Source organism: Balaenoptera borealis (assembly GCF_965194805.1).
Source record: "Balaenoptera borealis genome assembly, chromosome: 9".
Lineage (NCBI taxonomy): Eukaryota > Metazoa > Chordata > Mammalia > Artiodactyla > Balaenopteridae > Balaenoptera > Balaenoptera borealis.
Genome location: NC_138873.1, coordinates 49,440,962 through 49,461,852, shown reverse-complemented (window position 1 = coordinate 49,461,852; position 20,891 = coordinate 49,440,962). Strand labels below are relative to the sequence as shown.

Below are 20,891 nucleotides of genomic sequence, written 5' to 3'. Positions count from 1 at the left end.
CCACATATATGTGTTAATATACAGTATTTGTTTTTCTCTTTCTGACTTATTTCACTTTGTATGACAGTCTCTACATCCATCCATGTCTCAACAAATGACCCAATTTCATTCCTTTCTATGGCTGAGTAATATTCCATTGTATATATGTACCACAACTTCTTTATCCATTCATCTGTCGATGGGCATTTAGGTTGCTTCCATGACCTGGCTATTGTAAATAGTGCTGCAATGAACATTGGGGTGCATGCGTCTTTTTGAATTATGGTTTTCTCTGGGTATATGCCCAGTAGTGGGATTGCTGGATCATATAGTAATTCTATTTTTAGCTTCTTAAGGAACCTCCATACTGTTCTCCATAGTGGCTGTATCAATTTACATTCCCACCAACAGTGCAAGAGGGTTCCCTTTTCTCCACACCCTCTCCAGCATTTGTTGTTTGTAGATTTTCTGATGATGCCCATTCTAACTGGTGTGAGGTGATACCTCATTATAGTTTTGATTTGCATTTCTCTAATAATTAGTGATGTTGAGCAGCTTTTCATGTGCTTCTTGGCCATCTGTATGTCTTCTTTGGAGAAATGTCTATTTAGGTCTTCTGCCCATTTTTGGATTGGGGTGTTTGTTTAATATTCAGCTGCATGAGCTGTTTATATATTTTGGAGATTAATCCTTTGTCCGTTGATTTGTTTGCAAATATTTTCTCCCATTCTGAGGGTTGTCTTTTCGTCTTGTTTATGGTTTCCTTTGCTGTGCAAAAGCTTTGAAGTTTCATTAGGTCCCATTTGTTTATTTTTGTTTTTATTTCCATTACTCTAGGAGGTGGATCAAAAAAGATCTTGCTGTAATTTATGTCAAAGAGTGTTCTTCCTATGTTTTCCTCTAAGAGTTTTATAGTGTCCGGTCTTACATTTAGGTCTCGAATCCATTTTGAGTTTATTTTTGTGTATGGTGTTAGGGAGTATTCTAATTTCATTCTTTTACATGTAGCTGTCCAGTTTTCCCAGCACCACTTATTGAAGAGACTGTCTTTTCTCCATTGTATATTCCTTGCCTCCTTTGTCATAGATTAGTGGACCATAGGTGCATGGGTTTATCTCTGGGCTTTCTATCTTGTTCCATTGATCTATGTTTCTGTTTTTGTGCCAGCACCATATTGTCTTGCTTACTGTAGCTTTGTAGTATATTCTGAAGTCAGGGAGTCTGATTCCTCCAGCTCCGTTTTTCTCCCTCAAGACTGCTTTGGCTATTCGGGGTCTTTTGTGTCTCCATACAAATTTTAAGATTTTTTGTTCTAGTTCCGTGAAAAATGCCATTGGTAATTTGATAGGGATTGCATTGAATCTGTAGATTGCTTGGGTAGTATAGTCATTTTCACAATATTGATTCTTCCAATGCAAGAACATGGTATATCTCTCCATCTGTTGGTATCATCTTTAATTTCTTTCATCAGTGTCCTATAGTTTTCTGCATACAGGTCTTTTGTCTCCCTAGGTAGGTTTATTCCTAGGTATTTTATTCTTTTTGTTGCAATGGTAAATGGGAGTGTTTCCTTAATTTCTCATTCAGATTTTTCATCATTAGTGTATAGGAATGCAAGAGATTTCTGTGCATTAATTGTGTATCCTGCAACTTTACCAAATTCATTGATTAGCTCTAGTAGTTTTCTGGTGGCATCTTTAGGATTCTCTATGTATAGTATCATGTCATCTGCAAACAGTGACAGTTTTACGCCTTCTTTTCCAATTTGTATTCCTTTTATTTCTTTTTCTTCTCTGATTGCCGTGGCTAAGACTTCCAAAACTATGTTGAATAATAGTGGTGAGAGTGGACATCCTTGTCTTCTTCCTGATCTTAGAGGAAATGCTTTCAGTTTTTCACCATTGAGAATGATATTTGCTGTGGGTTTGTCATATATGGCCTTTATTATGTTGAGGTAGGTTCCCTCTATGCCCACTTTCTGGAGAGTTTTTATCATAAATGGGTGTTGAATCTTGTCAAAAGCTTTTTCTGCATCTATTGAGATGATCATATGGTTTTTATTCTTCAATTTGTTAATATGGTGTATCACATTGATTGATTTGCATATATTGAAGAATCCTTGCATCCCTGGGATAAATTCCACTTGATCATGGTGTATGATCCTTTTAATGTGTTGTTGGATTCTGTTTGCTAGTATTTTGTTGAGAATTTTTGCATCTATATTCATCAGTGATATTGGTCTGTAATTTTCTTTTTTTGTAGTATCTTTGTCTGGTTTGGGTATCAGGGTGATGGTGGCCTCATAGAATGAGTTTGGGAGTGTTCCTTCCTCTGCAATTTTTTGGAAGAGTTTGAGAAGGATGGGTGTCAGCTCTTCTCTAAATGTTTGATAGAATTCACCTGTGAAGCCATCTGGTCCTGCACTTTTGTTTGCTGGAAGATTCTTAATCACAGTTTCGATTTCATTACTTGTGACTGGTCTGTTGATATTTTCTATTTCTTCCTGGTTCAGTCTTGGAAGGTTATACCTTTCTAAGAATTTGTCCATTTCTTCCAGGTTGTCCATTTTATTGGCATAGCGTTGCTGGTAGTAGTCTCTTAGGATGCTTTGTATTTCTGCGGTGTCTGTTGTAACTTCTCCTTTTTCATCTCTAATTTTATTGATTTGAGTCCTCTACCTCTTTTTCTTGATGAGTCTGGCTAATGGTTTATCAATTTTGTTTATCTTCTCAAAGAACCAGCTTTTAGTTTTATTGATCTTTGCTATTGTTTTCTTTGTTTCTATTTCATTTATTTCTGCTCTGATCTTTATGATTTCTTTCCTTCTGCTAACTTTGGGTTTTGTTTGTTCTTCTTTCTCTAGTTCCTTTAGGTGTAAGGTTACATCGTTTATTTGAGATTTTTCTTGTTTCTTGAGGTAGGCTTGTATAGCTATAAACTTCCCTCTTAGAACTGTTTTGCTGCATCCCATAGGTTTTGGATCATTGTGTTTTCATTGTCATTTGTCTCTAGGTATTTTTTGATTTCCTCTTTGATGTCTTCAGTGATCTCTTGGTTATTTAGTAACATATTGTTTAGCCTCCATGTGTTTGTGTTTTTTACGTTTTTTTCCCTGTAATTCATTTCTAACCTCATAGCATTGTGGTCAGAAAAGATGCTTAATATGATTTCAATGTTCTTAAATTTACTGAGGCTTGATTTGTGACCCAAGATGTGATCTATCCTGGAGAATGTTCCGTGCGCACTTGAGAAGAAAGTGTAATCTGTTTTTGGATGGAATGTCCTATAAAGATCAATTAAATCTATCTGGTCTATTGTGTCATTTAAAGCTTGTGTTTCCTTATTTATTTCCATTTTGGATGATCTGTCCATTGGTGTAAGTGAGGTATTAAAGTCCCCCACTCTTATTGTGTTACTATCAATTTCCTCTTTTATAGCTGTTAGCAGTTGCCTTATGTATTGAGGTGCTCCTATGTTGGGTGCATATATATTTAAAATTGTTATATCTTCTTCTTGGATTGATCCCTTGATCATTATGTAGTATCCTTCCTTGTCTCTTGTAACATTCTTAATTTTAAAGTCTATTTTATCTGATATGAGTATTGCCACTCCAGCTTTCTTTTGATTTCCATTTGCATGGAATATCTTTTTCCATCCCCTCACTTTCAGTCTGTATGTGTCCCTAGGGCTGAAGTGGGTCTCTTGTACATAGCATATATATGCGTCTTGTCTTTGTATCCATTCAGCAAGCCTGTGTCTTTTGGTTGGAGCATTTAATCCATTCACATTTAAGGTAATTATCGATATGTATGTTCCTATGACCAGTTTCTTAATTGGGTTTTGGGTTTTTGTTTGTAGGTTCTTTTCTTCTCTGGTGTTTCCCATTTAGAGAAGTTCCTTTAGCATTTGTTGTAGAGCTGGTTTGGTGGTGCTGAATTCTCTTAGCTTGTGCTTGTCTGTAAAGCTTTTGATTTCTCCATCGAATCTGAATGAGATCCTTGCTGGGTAGAGTAATCTTGGTTGTAGGTTTTTCCCTTTCATCACTTTAAATATGTCATGCCACTCCCTTCTGGCTTGTAGAGTTTCTGCTAAGAAATCAGCTGTTAACCTTATGGGAGTTCCCTTGTATGTTATTTGTCATTTTTCTCTTGCTGCTTTCAATAATTTTTGTTGTTAATTTTTGCCAGTTTGATTACTATGTGTCTCGGCGTGTTTCTCCTTGGGTTTATCCTGTATGGGACTCTCTGCACTTCCTGGACTTGGGTGGCTATTTCCTTTCCCATGTTAGGGAAGTTTTTGACTATAATCTCTTCAAATATTTTCTCGGGTCCTTTCTCTCTTCTCCTTCTGGGATCCCTATAATGCGAATGTTGTTGCGTTTAATGTTGTCCCAGAGGTCTCTTAGGCTGTCTTCATTTCTTTTCATTCTTATTTCTTTATTCTGTTCCGCAGCAGTGAATCCCACCATTCTGTCTTCCAGGTCACTTTTCGGTTCTTCTGCCTCAGTTATTCTGCTATTGATTCCTTCTAGTGTAGTTTTCATTTCAATTATTGTATTGTTCATCTCTGTTTGTTCTTTAATTCTTCTAGGTCTTTGTTAAACATTTCTTGCACCTTCTTGATCTTTGCCTCCATTCTTTTTCCGAGGTCCTGGATCATCTTCACTATCATTATTCTGAATTCTTTTTCTGGAAGGTTGCCTATCTCCACTTCATTTAGTTTTTTTCTGGGGTTTTATCTCGTTCCTTCATCTGGTACATAGCCCTCTGCCTTTTCATCTTGTCTATCTTTCTGTGAATGTGGTTTTTGTTCCACAGGCTGCAGGATTGTAGTTTTTCTTGCTTCTGCTGTCTGCCCTCTGGTGGATGAGGCTATCTCATCCTGTCCTTTTGAAGCCTTTTCCTGATGGCCCCTTTTTATCTTTCTCTGCCCACCACCCACCCTCTCTCAAAATACAACTGGACAAGCTTCACTGGTACCAAACTGAAACGGAGTCACTTATGTCAGGGATAAATTGGAGATGGTCAACCCAGGTGCATAAAGGAAACTTAACCTAATCTTACAGGAATTTAGAGCTCCTATCAGAAATCAACAGAGGACACCAGCCAATCCCCAAATGCCAAGTCTTTCATGCCACCTCTGGACTTCCTTGTTCACATGACTCAGCCAACCATCCAAAGTCAAGAAAGAAGACCACTAGGCAATCAATCAGCTGAAAAAGCCAAATAACTGCCACATCTAGCCCATAAAAATTCCTTAGTCTCTGAGCAACTCAGAACTCATTGCTCCTGTAGCCTTCAGTTTCCCAGCTTACAAGCTGAAGCCTCGCAATAAACTTATCTTTCTGCTTTGTTTTATTGAGTATGCAGAGTTTGGCTTTTGACATACCCCATTATTCTCACTTACCTCTATCATACCACTTATAACATCTGATTGTTTTATAGCATCTGACCAGACAGTCACCTGCCATTTTTCCAGGCTGGAACCCTCCTGTTTCATTCATGTTATTCCCCAGAGTCTATGACAGAACTTGACATATAACATGGCTAAGCAAAGTGAAATATAAAAGATTACTGCCCAAAATTTTGGAAATACAAAATTCAAGACTATCCACCAAAGCAACACCCTAACTAGATATCTATAGCTTTGCCAACAATCCACATCACCATTAGACCTACTGAATTTGAGCCCTAGAAATAAGCAATAACAAAACAGAATCATTTCCAAATAGAAATAAATGTACTATTTTTGCCCTGATTATGAAGGATGCAAGTTAAAACATAACTCAGTGCATACTATATTTCCTCCCAGATGTAAATGTGATTAAAACTATAATTCTACATGCAGAAATGTGTTTCAATTATATTGCTATGTTTCCATTGGCCTTAATTTTACATATTTTCTACAGCCACAAAAATGGTTGTTGCAGTTCTGAAAAGAGTGATGAAATCTATATTAGAAGTCATAAATCTTTCATTCACCTACCATGAGTCATTTTTGCTTAATTGGTATATCTTATGTTAATGACTTAGGGACATAGAGAGTTTTAAACATTTTTACATTGTAAAAGTAACACATGCTCAATTGCAAAATCCGAATCAGAAGACAAAGAAAAGCACAAAGAAGAAAATATAGATCACTGGTAACCTTACCAACCAAAGACAACTTGTTAATATTTTGATATGTATCTCCTAAACTTTCTCCTATGCACATATACATATGATAATAATAACAATCACCATGACCATGAAAAGGCTGCCATTTTTTATGATCACAGCATAATACAGGAACCATACTAAGAAATTCAGCAACATTATTTCATTTAATCTTCAAGAAAACCCAATGAGATAGGTTCTGTTTCTAGCTCTCTTTAACAGCAGAAAAACTAAGGAGGCTTAGAGGCTAAACAACTTACACAAAGTCACAAAGCTAATAAATGGCAGAATAAGAATTAAGATAAATCCTTTGATGCCTAGGTTCCAGATCCTATCTGTCTATCTATGTACATGTGTATGTACACTCACATACACACAGATAATATTTTCAAATATGTACACCAAAATATAGGAACACACTAACCACAGTTCTGTAACCAGCCTTTTTTCACTTAACATATTGGAAACAACTTTTCTGTCAATAAATGTCTATCTATATCAGCAGTTTTGATGGCTGCATAGCATTCCACTGTCTGGTTATGAAATAGACTGCTCTAAATAGTACATTTGTGTTACTCCAATATTATATATGCTTTTAATAGTATAAATATTAATATTATAAAATTATAATAATTATAATTATTAAAATTATAATTTATAAAAATTATAAATATAAATAAGCATTTATCAATGCTGTGATAAATAGCTTTGTACATTTGTCTAATTAACTCCTTAAGATAAAAATAACCAAAAGAGAAAAGCTCTTTTTTAAGGCTTTTGGTACTTATTCAGCTCCTAGCTACATTTCAAGTGCTCGAAAGTCCTACAACTAGTGGCTACAGTATTGAACAGCACAGCTATTTCCCTCATTGCAGAGAGTTCCACATGACAGCGCTGGTCTAGATTGTTCTAGATCATGCAGATCATTGTTCAATTCTTAAATAGTGCACAGCTTCCCCTCTCGACGTGAAGCTGTTTGGGGTAGGAAGCCCCTCTATATACACATACTCCTGAAGACCACCCTCCGCTCTGACCCTACGGCTGCAGCACAAAGGATGTGCTCTAGAGCAGTGGTCCCCAACCTTTTTGGCACCAAGGACCGGTTTCGTGGAAGACAATTTTTCCATGGACCGGGGGTGGGGGATGATTCAAGCACATTACATTTATTGTGCACTTTATTTCTATTATTATTACATTGTAATATATAATGAAATAATTATACAACTCACCACAGTGCAGAATCAGTGGGAGCCCTGAACTTGTTTTCACTTGCCACTCACTGCTAGGGTTTTGATATGTCTGCAAGCAATTGATTTATTATGGTCTCTGTGCAGTCAAACCTCTCTGCTAATGATGATCTGTATTTGCAGCCACTCCCCAGCGCTAGCATCACCGCCTCAGCTCCACCTCAGATCATCAGGCATTAGAGTCTCATAAGGAGCGCACAACCTAGATCCCTCGTATGCGTAGCTCACAGTAGGGTTCGTGCTCCTATGAGACTCTAATGCCACCGCTGATCTGACAGGAGGCGGAGCTCAGGCGGTAATGTGAGCAACAGGGAGCAGCTGTAAATACAGATGAAGCTTTGCTCCCTCGACTGCTGCGCACCTCCTGCTGTGCAGCCTGGTTCCTAACAGGCCACAGACTGGTACCAGTCCGTGGCCCAGGGGCTGGGGGCCCCTGCTCTACAGTGTCAGCTCCCTCCTCCTGCAGCTCCACCCAGGCTAGGAGATTGAGATTTTACCTACTGACATCACTGTTCCTATTCTTGTCTCCAGCCCTTGCTCCCAGCCTGAACATGTTACTAGATTTACACGGAGGAGCAGGCTTTCTGACCAGCCTTAGTAAGTTTCCCTTGAACGTGCTGGCTGGCAACTGGCAAGCTGATGTGTGCCCCCACTCTGCTCTTACCTTCACTGTTTCCTACCAAAGCTCTTCAATATGATGACACTGGGAATGAGACCCTTTTTTAATTTTCCAAGAGTGAAATAAATTCTTCTGAATTCTACCATTTGGGTTGTTTCAACAGAAAACTGGTAAGAGGGTGAAAGGTGAATCACTACCTTGAACTCAGAAATTAAAGCTTTTAAAATACATAGATATTAAAACAGTTTTCAATAACAACTTGATATCTACACTGGCTCTCTTTACTCTTCCATTTAAAATCTACTTAAGAAATCAGTACCTGGAAAAGGTTTCCCTTAGTAAAGTGTCAGAATATAATAAGCAAGAAACAGCAAATTGTCACAAATTTATTTTGTAAACAGCAACTGGACTTTACATAGTATCTTTACTCATGGAAATGCAATTTCCTTGAGGTAGAAAGGAAAGACGTATTGTCCAATTTTCTACATAAGAAAATAAATATCAGCTCCCATGTAATTACAGAATGAAAGAGCAAAGACAAAAAAATAGAAATTCTGGGAATGTAAATTGATACAGCCACTATGGAAAAGAATATGGAGGTTCCTTAAAAAACTAAAAATAGAACTACCATATGACCCAACAATCCCACTACTGGGCATATACCCAGAGAAAACCGTAATTCAAAAAAACACATGCACCCCAATGTTCATTGCAGCACTATTCACAGTACCCAGGACATGGAAGCAACCTAAATGTCCATCAACAGAGGAATGGATAAAGATGTGGTACATATATACAGTGGAATATTACTCAGCCATAAAAAGGAATGAAATTGGGTCATTTGTAGAGATGTGGATGGACCTAGAGCGTGTCATACAGAGTGAAGTAAGTCAGAAAGACAAAAGCAAATATCGTATAATAACACATATACATGGAATCTAGGAAAATGGTATAGATGATCTTATTTGCAAAGCAGAAACAGAGACACAGACATAGAGAACAAATGTATGGCTACCAAGGGGGAAAGGAGTGGGGTGGGAGGAATTGGGAGGCTGGTATTGACACATATACATTATTGATACTATGTATAAAATAGACAACTGATGGGAACATACTGTATAGCACAGGGAACTCTACCTAATACACTGTGGTAACCTAGGAGGGAGGGGATATCTGTATACGTGTGGCTGATTCATTTTGTTGTGCAGTGGGGGCTAACACAACATTGTAAAGCAACCATACTCCAATAAAATTAAAAAAAAAAAAACAAACAGAAATTCTAATTCAAATTCTAATTCACAATCATACCAGGAAGCCCATTTTAAGAAGCTGTATTATTCTTGAAAATTTTATACACCATCAAAAATATATATATGAGTACAATCTGACCAAAATTAATATTAAAGATAAAACCTCTTATGCACAATCATGTTATTTGTTAGCGATATACATCTGTACTGCATGATATTACTGTTTTGCGAAGCAGACAAATAGGATTTTGACTTAAGGAATTCACCATCACAAAAAAGATTACAGTATCAATTCTTATTTCATGCTCAAACTCACTCTAATTCAGTCAACAAAATACGTACAGAGTTGAAAATACTATGACATACAAAGTAGATCACATATAACAATGCAAAGTACATACTAGACACCATTTAAGAAGAAAGGATACTTGTGACCAGAAAAAGCAAAAAACAATAGAAAGAAATTAATTTCTAAACCAAAAAACAAAACTAGTCTTCAAGCCAACTCAAACAAAAACAGTTTTGTTATATACGCTTTCACTTCATGCTTTGTCTAAGTGCCAAGACTGTCTTGTGAGGGAAGATCTGTTCTGTCTCTTCAACAACTCACCTGGGAGTCATTTTATCTCATCTGGGAGAAGCTCTGAAACCACCATGTTCTATGGCTGCCAGACCTGGCTGACTTGTACATATGATCAGGAGCCAACCACAAAGAAACAACTCTGAACAGTACCCTGGGGCAACAGTCAAAAGATAGAGCAGGTCTGAATAGAAATATAACACACCCCTAAAACACACAAGAGGAATCTAATCCACAATGCTACAGACTTCACTTCCCATTAGATTCAAGTACTACATCCAAAAAACAAAAAAGGGGCAAGCCACAACTGATCTAATCTAATCCTGTCTATAGTAAGAGCTTCAAAATAATTTACAGCTATTAGGGGTGTCCCTTATAAAGTTCTCAACAGCAAGAAAGGCAACGTAAGAAATGAGTCATTTTATAGAGAAAAGAAATTCAAGTACATGAAAAAGCTAAAGCTTTTTAAACCTAAAATCCTACACCAATTAAACCTGATGAAAAGAGAAAAAATGACACCTACTATAGGTTTCTTAGGGATATACTGTGATACATAATATTAGTGTCTACATATTTATATGTTAATAATAGATAAACACTGAATGCCAGCTATTTGCTGTAGGGAAGTATTAACAAAGTAATGAATTGTACCTATTATTAATTATACCTTCTATATCCAAGGCTAATTACTTTTTTAAGGAAGGGCTTGTCTTGACAAAAATGTTTAGTAAGTGAAAACAGGATTTGGATTTCAAAAGGGTGTTTGAATTATACAAGTCTTACATTTTATACCGGGCTCAACAAACAGACTTTTTATGTACTACATCTTTAACAGAGGTAAGCAAATTTCATCATCAATTAAAACTGGGAAAGTCCTAGTGCTTTATTCATCCCTCAAAAAAAGATTTTGGTATGATTAAGTAAGAAGGAGCAAGAAAATCACTGGAAGACAACAATCTGACACTTGTAAGTAAAAGGAAAGAAAGTGAGATTTATCTTAATGGAGAATTTATAGGCTAACTAAATACATATATTGGATTGGCCAAAAAGTTTGTGTTTTTCTGTAACGTCTTAACAGGAAAACCCGAATGAACTTTTTGGCCAATCCAATCCAATAAGTTTATTAAATAGTTCATATGAACCGCAGGTATTTTTTGGTATTAGCTGGTAAGAGTAGCTACCTTTTTCTTCTTTTTTTTTTTTTTTTTTACTGCAGTTGTACAAATTTGCTATGCTCTGAGATGGTGTCTCCTCGACTGATGTTATTTAAGACTTTAATAGCTGTGCTCTCCCCTCTCTCCCCTGCCAAAAAAGTTCTGGGCTCAAATAAGTTTGGAAATCCTGAGTTGAACAGGTTTCTTGATTACATCTCAGAGCCCTTAACATGCTAAGGTATGCTATGGCCCTCCAGCAACCTTTCCTAAATATATTTGACCATGGAATCTTCCCCCTTCCAAAGTAGAGCTTCCAGTAATAGTTGCAGGTACCAGTATTCTGTGGAACATAATTTGGGAAAGAAATACTACTATCAAGACAGCCTAAAAAAAAAAAAAAGACAGCCTACATGTTCTATGTTGAACAGACACATACATTTACTAGATAAGCTATACAAAAAACATTAAACAGCATTGGATCTTTTGAAATAGCAGGCTTATATGGAACCATAGTGCTAACGTCTACGGACAATTTCTCTTCTAAAAGATTTCACAAAGAAGACAGGGCCTTTGCTTTATTAGCTCTCATTCTCTCCTCCTCCTTATCCTTGTCTTTAGGGTCCTTGCTATCCAGGTTTCCTTGGTAAGGCACAGGAAGCAAGGATGATGAAACATAAAAGGATCTATGTAAGTGAACAGGACCATGGGGAAGCAGGATAAACAAGATGTTTATCCACAGTGGCTGGAAACTGTCACTAGAGGAGTAGGTTAGTTAAAGAAAGGGAGCTAGATTAGTGCTAATCAAGGAGAACATAGTTTCACGTCAGAAAAGCATGCATGAAGCTCACAACAGCAGGAAGTCAAGCAGATCAAGAGTAAGATAGCAAGGGAAAGTGTAAAAGGTCACGAGACACTGTTCATGACTGAAAAGAGAGCCGGCTAGTTAAAAACCAACGTACTAGGCACAATATGCTGCATGAGACTGCCTTGTAGTGCTTTATTCTAAGGTTCTTTGTACCTAACGAAATTCCTTTGAATGAGGCCTAAAACAGACATATCTTTAATCGAAATCTCTAAAGAACGTTAATTTGACTTCATATATATTTCCACCAAACATAATGTTTTGTAATTTTTATAAATACAAAATAACAATGTTGAAATAAAGTTTCCTTTGATTTTAAAATTTTTACTTTGGTAATATTTTACTAAGAAAAGGATTATAATCATACTGCATATTCTTTTTTTTTACTGGGCTAAAATTTATATAACACAAACTTTACCATTTTAAAGAATATAATTCGGTGACTTCAAGTACATTCATAATGTTGTGCAACCATCACCACTATCTAATTCCAGAATATTTTCATCATCCCAAAAGAAATCCCATACCCATTAAGCAGTTACTCCCCACTCCTCCCTCATCCCAGCCCCTGGCAACCATTAACCTGCTTTCTGTCTCTATGGATTTGCCTACTCTGGACTGTTCATAAAATGGAATCATCTAATATGTGGCTTTTTGTGTCTGGCTTCTTTCACTTAATGTTATTAAGGTTCATCCATACTGCAGCAAGTATCAGTACTTTACTCTTTCTCATAGGTGAATAATATTCAATATATAGATACACCACATTTTGTTTATCCGTTAATCAGCTGGTAGACATGTGAGCTGTTTCCACATTTTGGCTATTATGAATAATGCTACTATAAACATTTGGTTACAAGTTTTTGTTTGAACACCTGTTTTCAGTCCTCTTGGGTATATACATAGGAGTGGAATTGCTGGGTTGTACGGTAATTCTATGTTTAACTTTTTGAAGAACCAACAAAATATTTTCCACAGCATCTACACTATTTTACATTCCCACCAGCAGTGTATGAGGGTTCCAACCTCCACATCTTCACCAACAGTTATTATTTTCCTTTTATTATTATTGTTGTTGTTGTTGTTATCATTCTAGTGGATATGAAATGGTATCATCTCACTGTGGCTTTGATTTCACAATATCTAACTTACCTAATAGTAGCTTACTAAGTGAGACTCAACATTATGTTAGTAGGTTAACGGGGTCAAAATTAACTTGGTCATTTAAACTCAGCCAATATTTTTTGAACATTCTTATATACAAGACAGTGTAAGCTTTAAGTACTTAATTAATTAAAAGTCTAATGAATCTTTAATGTCTTTACAATGGTGCTATCATTCATTTTGTGTGTTCAGCTCCTTGGCAAAAACTTTATTTAAATGATCATCAAATCTCTGAACCTTGAAATGTCATGCAATTTGCTTTTCACAGCATTTTTATATGATTAAGTAATAGACCAAAAACAATGGAACATTTTTCTTTCATAAGAATAATTTTTAAGTATTTTTGGATTGTAAATATTTTTATTTTAGCATCCTAAAATAGTTGGCACTACTCAGTGACATTCTTCATGAACAAAAGCATATTACATTTATTAAGAAAGCATACATTTTCTCTATGGAAGGAAGTGTAACAATACTAATTGTGTTTTTAATCCATGGGGACCATTAAGTTGAGTTACATAAATAATATTGTAACTTCTCTTCTCAGCTTGGGATAGGCAGATAATGAAAAATATATATAAGGTAATTAATTTACAGATGTAAAATGTTTCCTTAATTCCACATCTAACACTTAACTTTTAAGAATTTTTTAAAAATTTAAACAATACTAAAGTAAATTTGTGATTACAAACTTACCAACATATTTATCATTTTTATCAGAGTATTTAACATGATATTACACCATAGAATTAATAAGCACTCTCTCTGTATAAAAAAATAAGCCAAGTCATAAAACTCATACTTCATCTATTTATAAAAAGTATCCATCACTGGACCATCTGTGAGCTCAAGCATTTTATTAAACTTTAATTTGAAAATCATGACAAAGAAGAATATCTAATGAATGACGTGGGAACAGTGTGCACTGTGTGATCCCAGGTAATGCTGGTGCTGAGGATTCAGTAAGCACACTGTGAGAACCACTACCTTAGATCACTGCAAAGAGTCTTCCTACAGAAAGATCCATTTAGAGAAGTATAAAATAATCTTTCTAGAATATTTAGTCAGACATGCCTAGGATAGTCACAGGCTTTGACAGACTCCTCAAGTTAAACAGGAAACAGGGGCTCAAGTGTATCACTCCACAAAGGCTACATATTTCTCAAAACAACACTTTAAATCCTTTGGTGGAATAAAGCAGACAATCAATCAATAAGAACTTAGAGCTCTGTACATATTATACACTTCAACTAACATTTACAACAGCACTCTGGAAATCTGAGATGGAGAAATAAATCTTGTTTCAAGTCTTTGATTCCATTAGAAAATAACTCTTGTTTTCAAGACTCTCATTTTTTGATTCTTCCTGTTGAACACATTTTAAACATTGAATATGAAGAGACAAAAAAAGAAGATTCCCAGGTGCCAGGAACAAAGAGAGAAACTGAATCAGAGCCAAAAGAATGAGCTGATATGAAAAGCCCATGGGGATTTGAGACCTGGAAACAGGCCCTAGAAGCTGGGGTTCTAAATTCACACTCAAAAACAGAAGATGATGTCTTAGTTGTGTAAGTCTGAGGCACTGGAACGAGCCTCCTCCACAGAGCCTAGAGCCTATGAAAAACAACAGTGAGAAGTTGGTGAAAAGAGGACTAGAAAAACTCTATCCACTGGCCTCGTGAAGCAGTAAGAAGTGTGCTGTATGTCCTGGGCCTTGTGTTGTGCAGTATGTAGAACACATGAAAGGCAAAGAGAAACCGTAAAATCAGAGAGAAAACAGATTACCTAGAAAGGCAAGACTATTACACTGACAGCAGACATCACATCAGCAGTAAACAAGGCCAGAGGACCATGAATCTTCAAAGTGCTGAAAAAACTAACTTCTAATTCTATATGAGCTAAATTCTATTTCAAAAATGAGGGCAAAATAGACATTTTCGGTCAAAGACCCAACAAAAAATTGTCGTTAAACAAGCCCTTGATGAAAAAAACACTAAAAATATACCTCAATAAGGAGTGTGCACAAAAAAGAATTATGTAAGTAAATTTAAATAAGCCCTGACTGTAAAGAAACTAAAAATATACAAAGTTGGGTGGGGGGAGCTGTGGTTGAATTAAAAAAAGGTAGAACTAAAATAATAGAGAGAAATAACAGGAGGGAGAGAGCTGAGTTAAAGAGTTCTAAAGTTCTTGTACTACTTGGAGGAAGCTGGAAAAACTTGAGAATTTAAGTCAAATATGTATGTAAAAATGCAAGAGTAGTTATAATTACTAAATTAGAAAGAATATGTTATTTACAAATCAGAAGTCTAGAAAAAAAGGAAACAAGGAAAACTCGATCCATACTTCAGAAGTCAGAAAAGAAGGGGGAAAAAAATCAAAGCATGGAACATAGAAAACATGAGAATAAGACAGAAATAAATCTAAATATACAGGGGCTTCCCTGGTGGCGCAGTGGTTGAGAATCTGCCTGCCGATGCAGGGGACACGGGTTCGAGCCCTGGTCTGGGAAGATCCCACATGCCGTGGAGCAACTAAGCCCGTGCGCCACAACTACTAAGCCTGCGCGTCTGGAGCCTGTGCTCCGCAACAAGAGAGGCCGTGATAGTGGGAGGCCCGCGCACTGCGATGAAGAGTGGCCCCCACTTGCCACAACTAGAGAAAGCCCTCGCACAGAAACGAAGACCCAACACAGCCATAAATAAATAAATAAATCTAAATATACAAATAAGCACATTAATGTAAACAGATTAAATTCTCCCAACTCAAAAAGGATGCCTAGATTAGAAAGGATATTAAATTTAAAAGAGAATTAAAAATAATTCCACTTTAAAATTCGTGAATCACTATATTATACACCTGAAATGTATATAATATTGTATATCAACTATACCTCAATAAAAAAATAAACAATTTTTTAAAATTATAGTTCCACCAAAATCAATTTCAATTAGAAGGGTGTTACTGTTTCTCAGGAATAAAGAGCTAGAATAGTAAGCAGAATGGTTTTTTAACATGCCAGTGGTTTAACAATCTGATAGATTACAAGTGTTCTGAAAATCCTGATTCATGAAGCTATGTAGCAGCAAATGGAATCAGAATCCCCCAGTGCTTTGAGACTTGTTCTTTGGAGAATCAGTGAACTTCTCTGCAATAGAAAACCACCTTATACTGCACTCCCATTTCAAAAGAAGCTTTTGACAAGGCAGTGATTCAAGGCCCTGACTGGGATAAAGTGTGACTTTCAAGACACTGGACAAGACTTCTTTCAGGATCTTTGGCAGAGTCTCTGATGCTAATGTAAAAGCAATGATTCATAGAGACCTATGGAGCATCTTCCTTCACCAAAACAGCAAAACCAGATGTGTTACCAGGTACCCCGTCAGCTTTGATGGCAAGCCACTTTTCACTGTTTTATCTCTCAATGGTCTTTCCAGTTCCCAAAATGAGTTCACAAAACAAGAATTCTTGATGGCATCAGCATGCTCTTAAAGGACAAAAAAGAGAAACTAGCTTCACTAAGTATCATCAGAATTCATTCGGTTACACGCTGGAAGAAAATAGCATAGCTGCTGACTCTTTTAAAACCTTGTTTGAGGGACTACGAGGAAAAAAATGTCCATGATTCTAGAAGAGGCCCTCGTTGTTCTGCTCTTGCTCACAAACCATCCAGAGTTCAGGGGGCTTCACCCAGGCCTCTCCAATCTTACTGCTACTTTAGCTTACAAGATTTTTAAGATAAGGCTTTTGTGTTGGGGCAAATCCAAATTTAGGTAAGGTTCCAACCTTTTCAAATTAAGCCACCTTCTTGTCAAAACAATTTCACACTGTCCAGTAAGTTTTCTATCTGGGCAGACATAGGGGCCTCTCCAGCTTTGCAGGCTCCCGGCTTCCATTAGCAAGAACCTTGCCAGATGAGAGAAAGCTCAGCTCTGTATCCCTGCACCCTCAATCTTTTAGAGTAAGACCAAAAGACATGCAAGTTTTGCCCTACTTTCTTTTTCTTTTCTCTACTTTTTTTTCCCTTTTTTTATTGTAGTATTTTTTTTTCCATTTAAACTAGACTCTGCATAAATACAGATGACATAGTAAAGTTTCACTGATTCTTATCAATGGGAAACTGTTCAATATAGTCGCCTGTACATGAAGCAACAATGAAAACTGCACATAATCTAAATGGAAACACTAATGATCCATGAACCCTGTACTTGTGTAAAGTCAGGGAAGGGAAAAAAATACCTATACAATTTTGACTTAAGGGGAAAAAAAGCTTTAAGAAGGCAATTTTCAAAGTAACAGAAAAATGTATTTTTAAAACCCTTTTTTTGGTTTGTTTTCAACCTTCAGTTCACAAACTCCTAAAGTCCTAAAATCCATTCATGGATAAAGAATTCCTGATCTCTTACCTTGAAAGTCATAAAATATGGATTCGAAACCAAAAAAAATACTGGCAAATATTGGACTGGACTACAATAGGCAGAATGTATTTTCCAAAGATGGCCACGACAGTATCTCTGGTACTACATGCTCTTCTAGAACTTGCCACTCTCCCAGCAGGAGATGACATCTATCTGGGTGTGCATATGGTCACTTGTAACCGCCAATGCAGTGAGTGAAAGTGACAATGCATAGCTTTTGAGGCTACCATGTTGTGCAGAAGCAAGGCCACATGTAGGCACTGTGGTCAACAGTCCTAGCCTCTTCAAGTTCTCCCAGACCAAGTGCCAGACATGGTGGCACAAACCTTCAAATTATCAAATAATTATTCAAATTATTCCAGCCCAGGACTTCCCTGGCGGTCCAATGGTTAAGACTCTGTGCTTCCACTGCAGGGGCCTCGGGTTTGATCCCTGGTCAGGGAACTAAGATCCTGCATGTCTCGCAGCCAAAAAAAAAACAAAAAACAAATTATTCCAGCCCCAGCAGTTGATCCCAATCTTCAAGTCTTCCCAACCGAAACCCCAGCCATCATACAACTGAGAAAACCATCCCTACTGCGCCCTTTTGGAGTCCCCAACTCACAGAATCCATGTACATAATAAAAACGGTTTTTATGCCACTAAGTTTTGGAATGAGTGTTAAGTAGCAATACTAACTGGAATAGCTATCTCAGGGGGGAAAAGTTAATCCCATTTCTAAAATTGCATGTTTTTTTAGCCTAAACAAAGTTAGTCTCCCTGTCTTCCAACAAAAGATTGATAAAATTATATATGGGCTTTCTCTTGGGTCTAACCACCCAAAATTTTTAAATAACTAAATCAAACTTATACTAGCGACTCCTGATTTTCACAACTGACATGAAAGGCCTTTTATACTCTTTTTTTATACACTTTTTTTTTTTTTTTTTTTTGGCTGCGCTGCACGGCTTGTGGGATCTTAGTTCCCCGACCAGGGATTGAACCCAGGCCCTCAGCAGTGAAAGCGCCGAGTCCTAACCACTGGACCGCCAGAGAATTCCTATACTTCAACTCTTAAATAAGTCCCACAGAAATTATATGAACAAAGTCATGGCCACTGGCTCATGCTAGCTAAATTGCTCATATAAATTGTGATACTTCCCCCTGCTGAGTATTAGAGAAATATTAATCTCCTCATTATTTAGAAATAATGATTAACAAAGTCCAACAACTCCTAATATGTCTTTTTTACGTAGTCAACATTTGATGGTAATCATTCATTGCAAAAGCTAAGAAGAGAATAGAAAATATACAAACATTCTGAACAAACCAATTTTAAAAGGAAATAATAAAAAACTAGCCATTATAAATGCAACAAAGTACATGAAATTTTACTAAAGTGCAATCATTGACTCAAGGCAATAGAAACTGGTTCTGAAATACCCTCTCTAGCACTATTATTCAGAAGATCCCTTTTGCCTATTCCAGTATCTGGGAAAAGAGAAGAAAAAACACATATCAACAAAACAAGTACATAACCTTGTGAGAGGCGAAAATGTACGACTGCCCACTGATCCTCCAAGGGACAACAAGGTTGGGTAGCCTAGCACCCCTTCCTTACCAAAGCTTAGTGTAATGGTTCTCATTCTAGCTGGAAACATTCTGGAGCAGAGGAGTGATACAATCATATTTATAGTTTAAGAAGATTAATTCAGTGGCTATATTTAGGATAGGGTGGTAGAAAGGCAAGAACAGACTACTACTGCTAAAGTTTAGGCACAAAGAGATGATAAGGGCTTAGATAAAGGCAGTAAAAGTAAAATTGGAAAAACTAAGGATGAAATACTTCTTGAACAAAAAATTAACAAGATTTGGAAATCAAGTTGGGTAAATCTTGAACTATTACATAAAAGACTCCTTTCAATAGATGAGAGAAGATACATAGGTAGATAAGATTAATTTTTAGTTTCTGTGCCTGAATTAAATATGAAACTATAGTGCAACATCAGGAAATATTAATATACAGGCCCTTTCCTAGCTGGAAAATAAAATATACACAATCACCTAGACTTCTAAATTATACAGAATGAGGATGGTATCAGCCAGCGGAGTCTTTGAAAATGGCACTGTGAATATAGAGATGAATAGAGCCAAGTAAGCAAATGCAAAGGGTCTTGACAAAAGCATCCATAACAGTTAAATCTCCAGCTGATATTCATCCACTAAGTAAGCTACGTTAGGACAGAATTATTATTGTCTGTGTTTTTTTCACTACTGTATCTCCAGCATCTGGAATTTATTGAATGAGCCAGTAATTAAAGTACATTAAATACAACCTCCATAAAATATAACCTATGATAGCTTCAAAGGATTTCTTATGGATCCGTAGCTTTCAAAAATTCCAGCAAGAGAATGGAAACGAAAGAGAATGGTGGCCAAACTAGAACATATGGAATTAGTTCATGCTTTTAGAACCTTGAAAAAGCCAACAAGTCTGAGTTAACAGAAATTAAACCAAATTTAGAGGGAGAAAACTAAAGTAAATAGAAGAGGAAAACATAGGATTAATAAGCTTAATTATAAATATAATGTCTTTCCCAAACCCTCTTGAAAAAATAATGACTTAAATGCTGAGATGAAACAGAATATTACTGAAGATCAATAGTATTGTAATAGTGATAGTAAGAAGAGCTTAAAATGGATAATATAATTTATACAATTTAAATGTAAAAAGATTTAAAATATCTTGACATTGACTTTACAAAATTGGTAGATCAAATAAATAAATAATAAATAAATAAATCAGAGGAACAGATTCTGAACAAAATCCATCATGCAGCCTAAGAGGTTAGAACATCATTATAAAGGTATTATGGGCTTGCTCATAAGCAGCCTATAAACTTCGGGATACAGGCATTACATTTAAATAGAACTTAAGAATTATTTAACTGAAATTTGACAGGATTTAAATTTTCTATTTAAACTGTTCAAGTCTAATTATAAGGGGAAAAAATATTGATTTAATACAAATTCAAAAATGAACTTTTACATAAGCAAGAAAGTCACTGGGAAGCTCACTTTACATCAATGTGTAAAATCCTTGGTTACAGTCTGCTTAAAAATGCTTTTTAAAAAATAAACAGTTATGTTCCGTTGGCTTGATTTTATAAATAAACTCTTTCAGGAAGCATTTCTCTTTTTCAACGCAACTTGTAAAAGATGTAGTTTTTGCCATAAGAAATCGGTAGGGTGTTGCTATGGGAACAATATTTTAATATCATTTTAAAACACCAGTAGCTTCAGAGAACAATGAGGTAAAGAAAAGACAGGGGGAGAAGTATTTCACAATATTATTGTATTCCTAGTATTTCACAATACAACCATTATAATCATGCTGCAACAGAGCTTCACATACTTTTTTCATTCTGTACTTTAGAGAGAAAGTATTAGGAGATACTTTAGGAGCTAACAGGAGAGTATTAGC

General features: G+C 36.2%; 1 protein-coding gene across 9 annotated transcripts in view; it reads right to left on the bottom strand.

Moving 5' to 3' along the window:
- The window catches only part of CDK19 (cyclin dependent kinase 19), a 180,058-nt gene that overhangs the window by 70,957 nt on the left and 88,210 nt on the right, over positions 1 to 20,891 (bottom strand). The gene's annotated exons all lie outside the window — the stretch shown is intronic.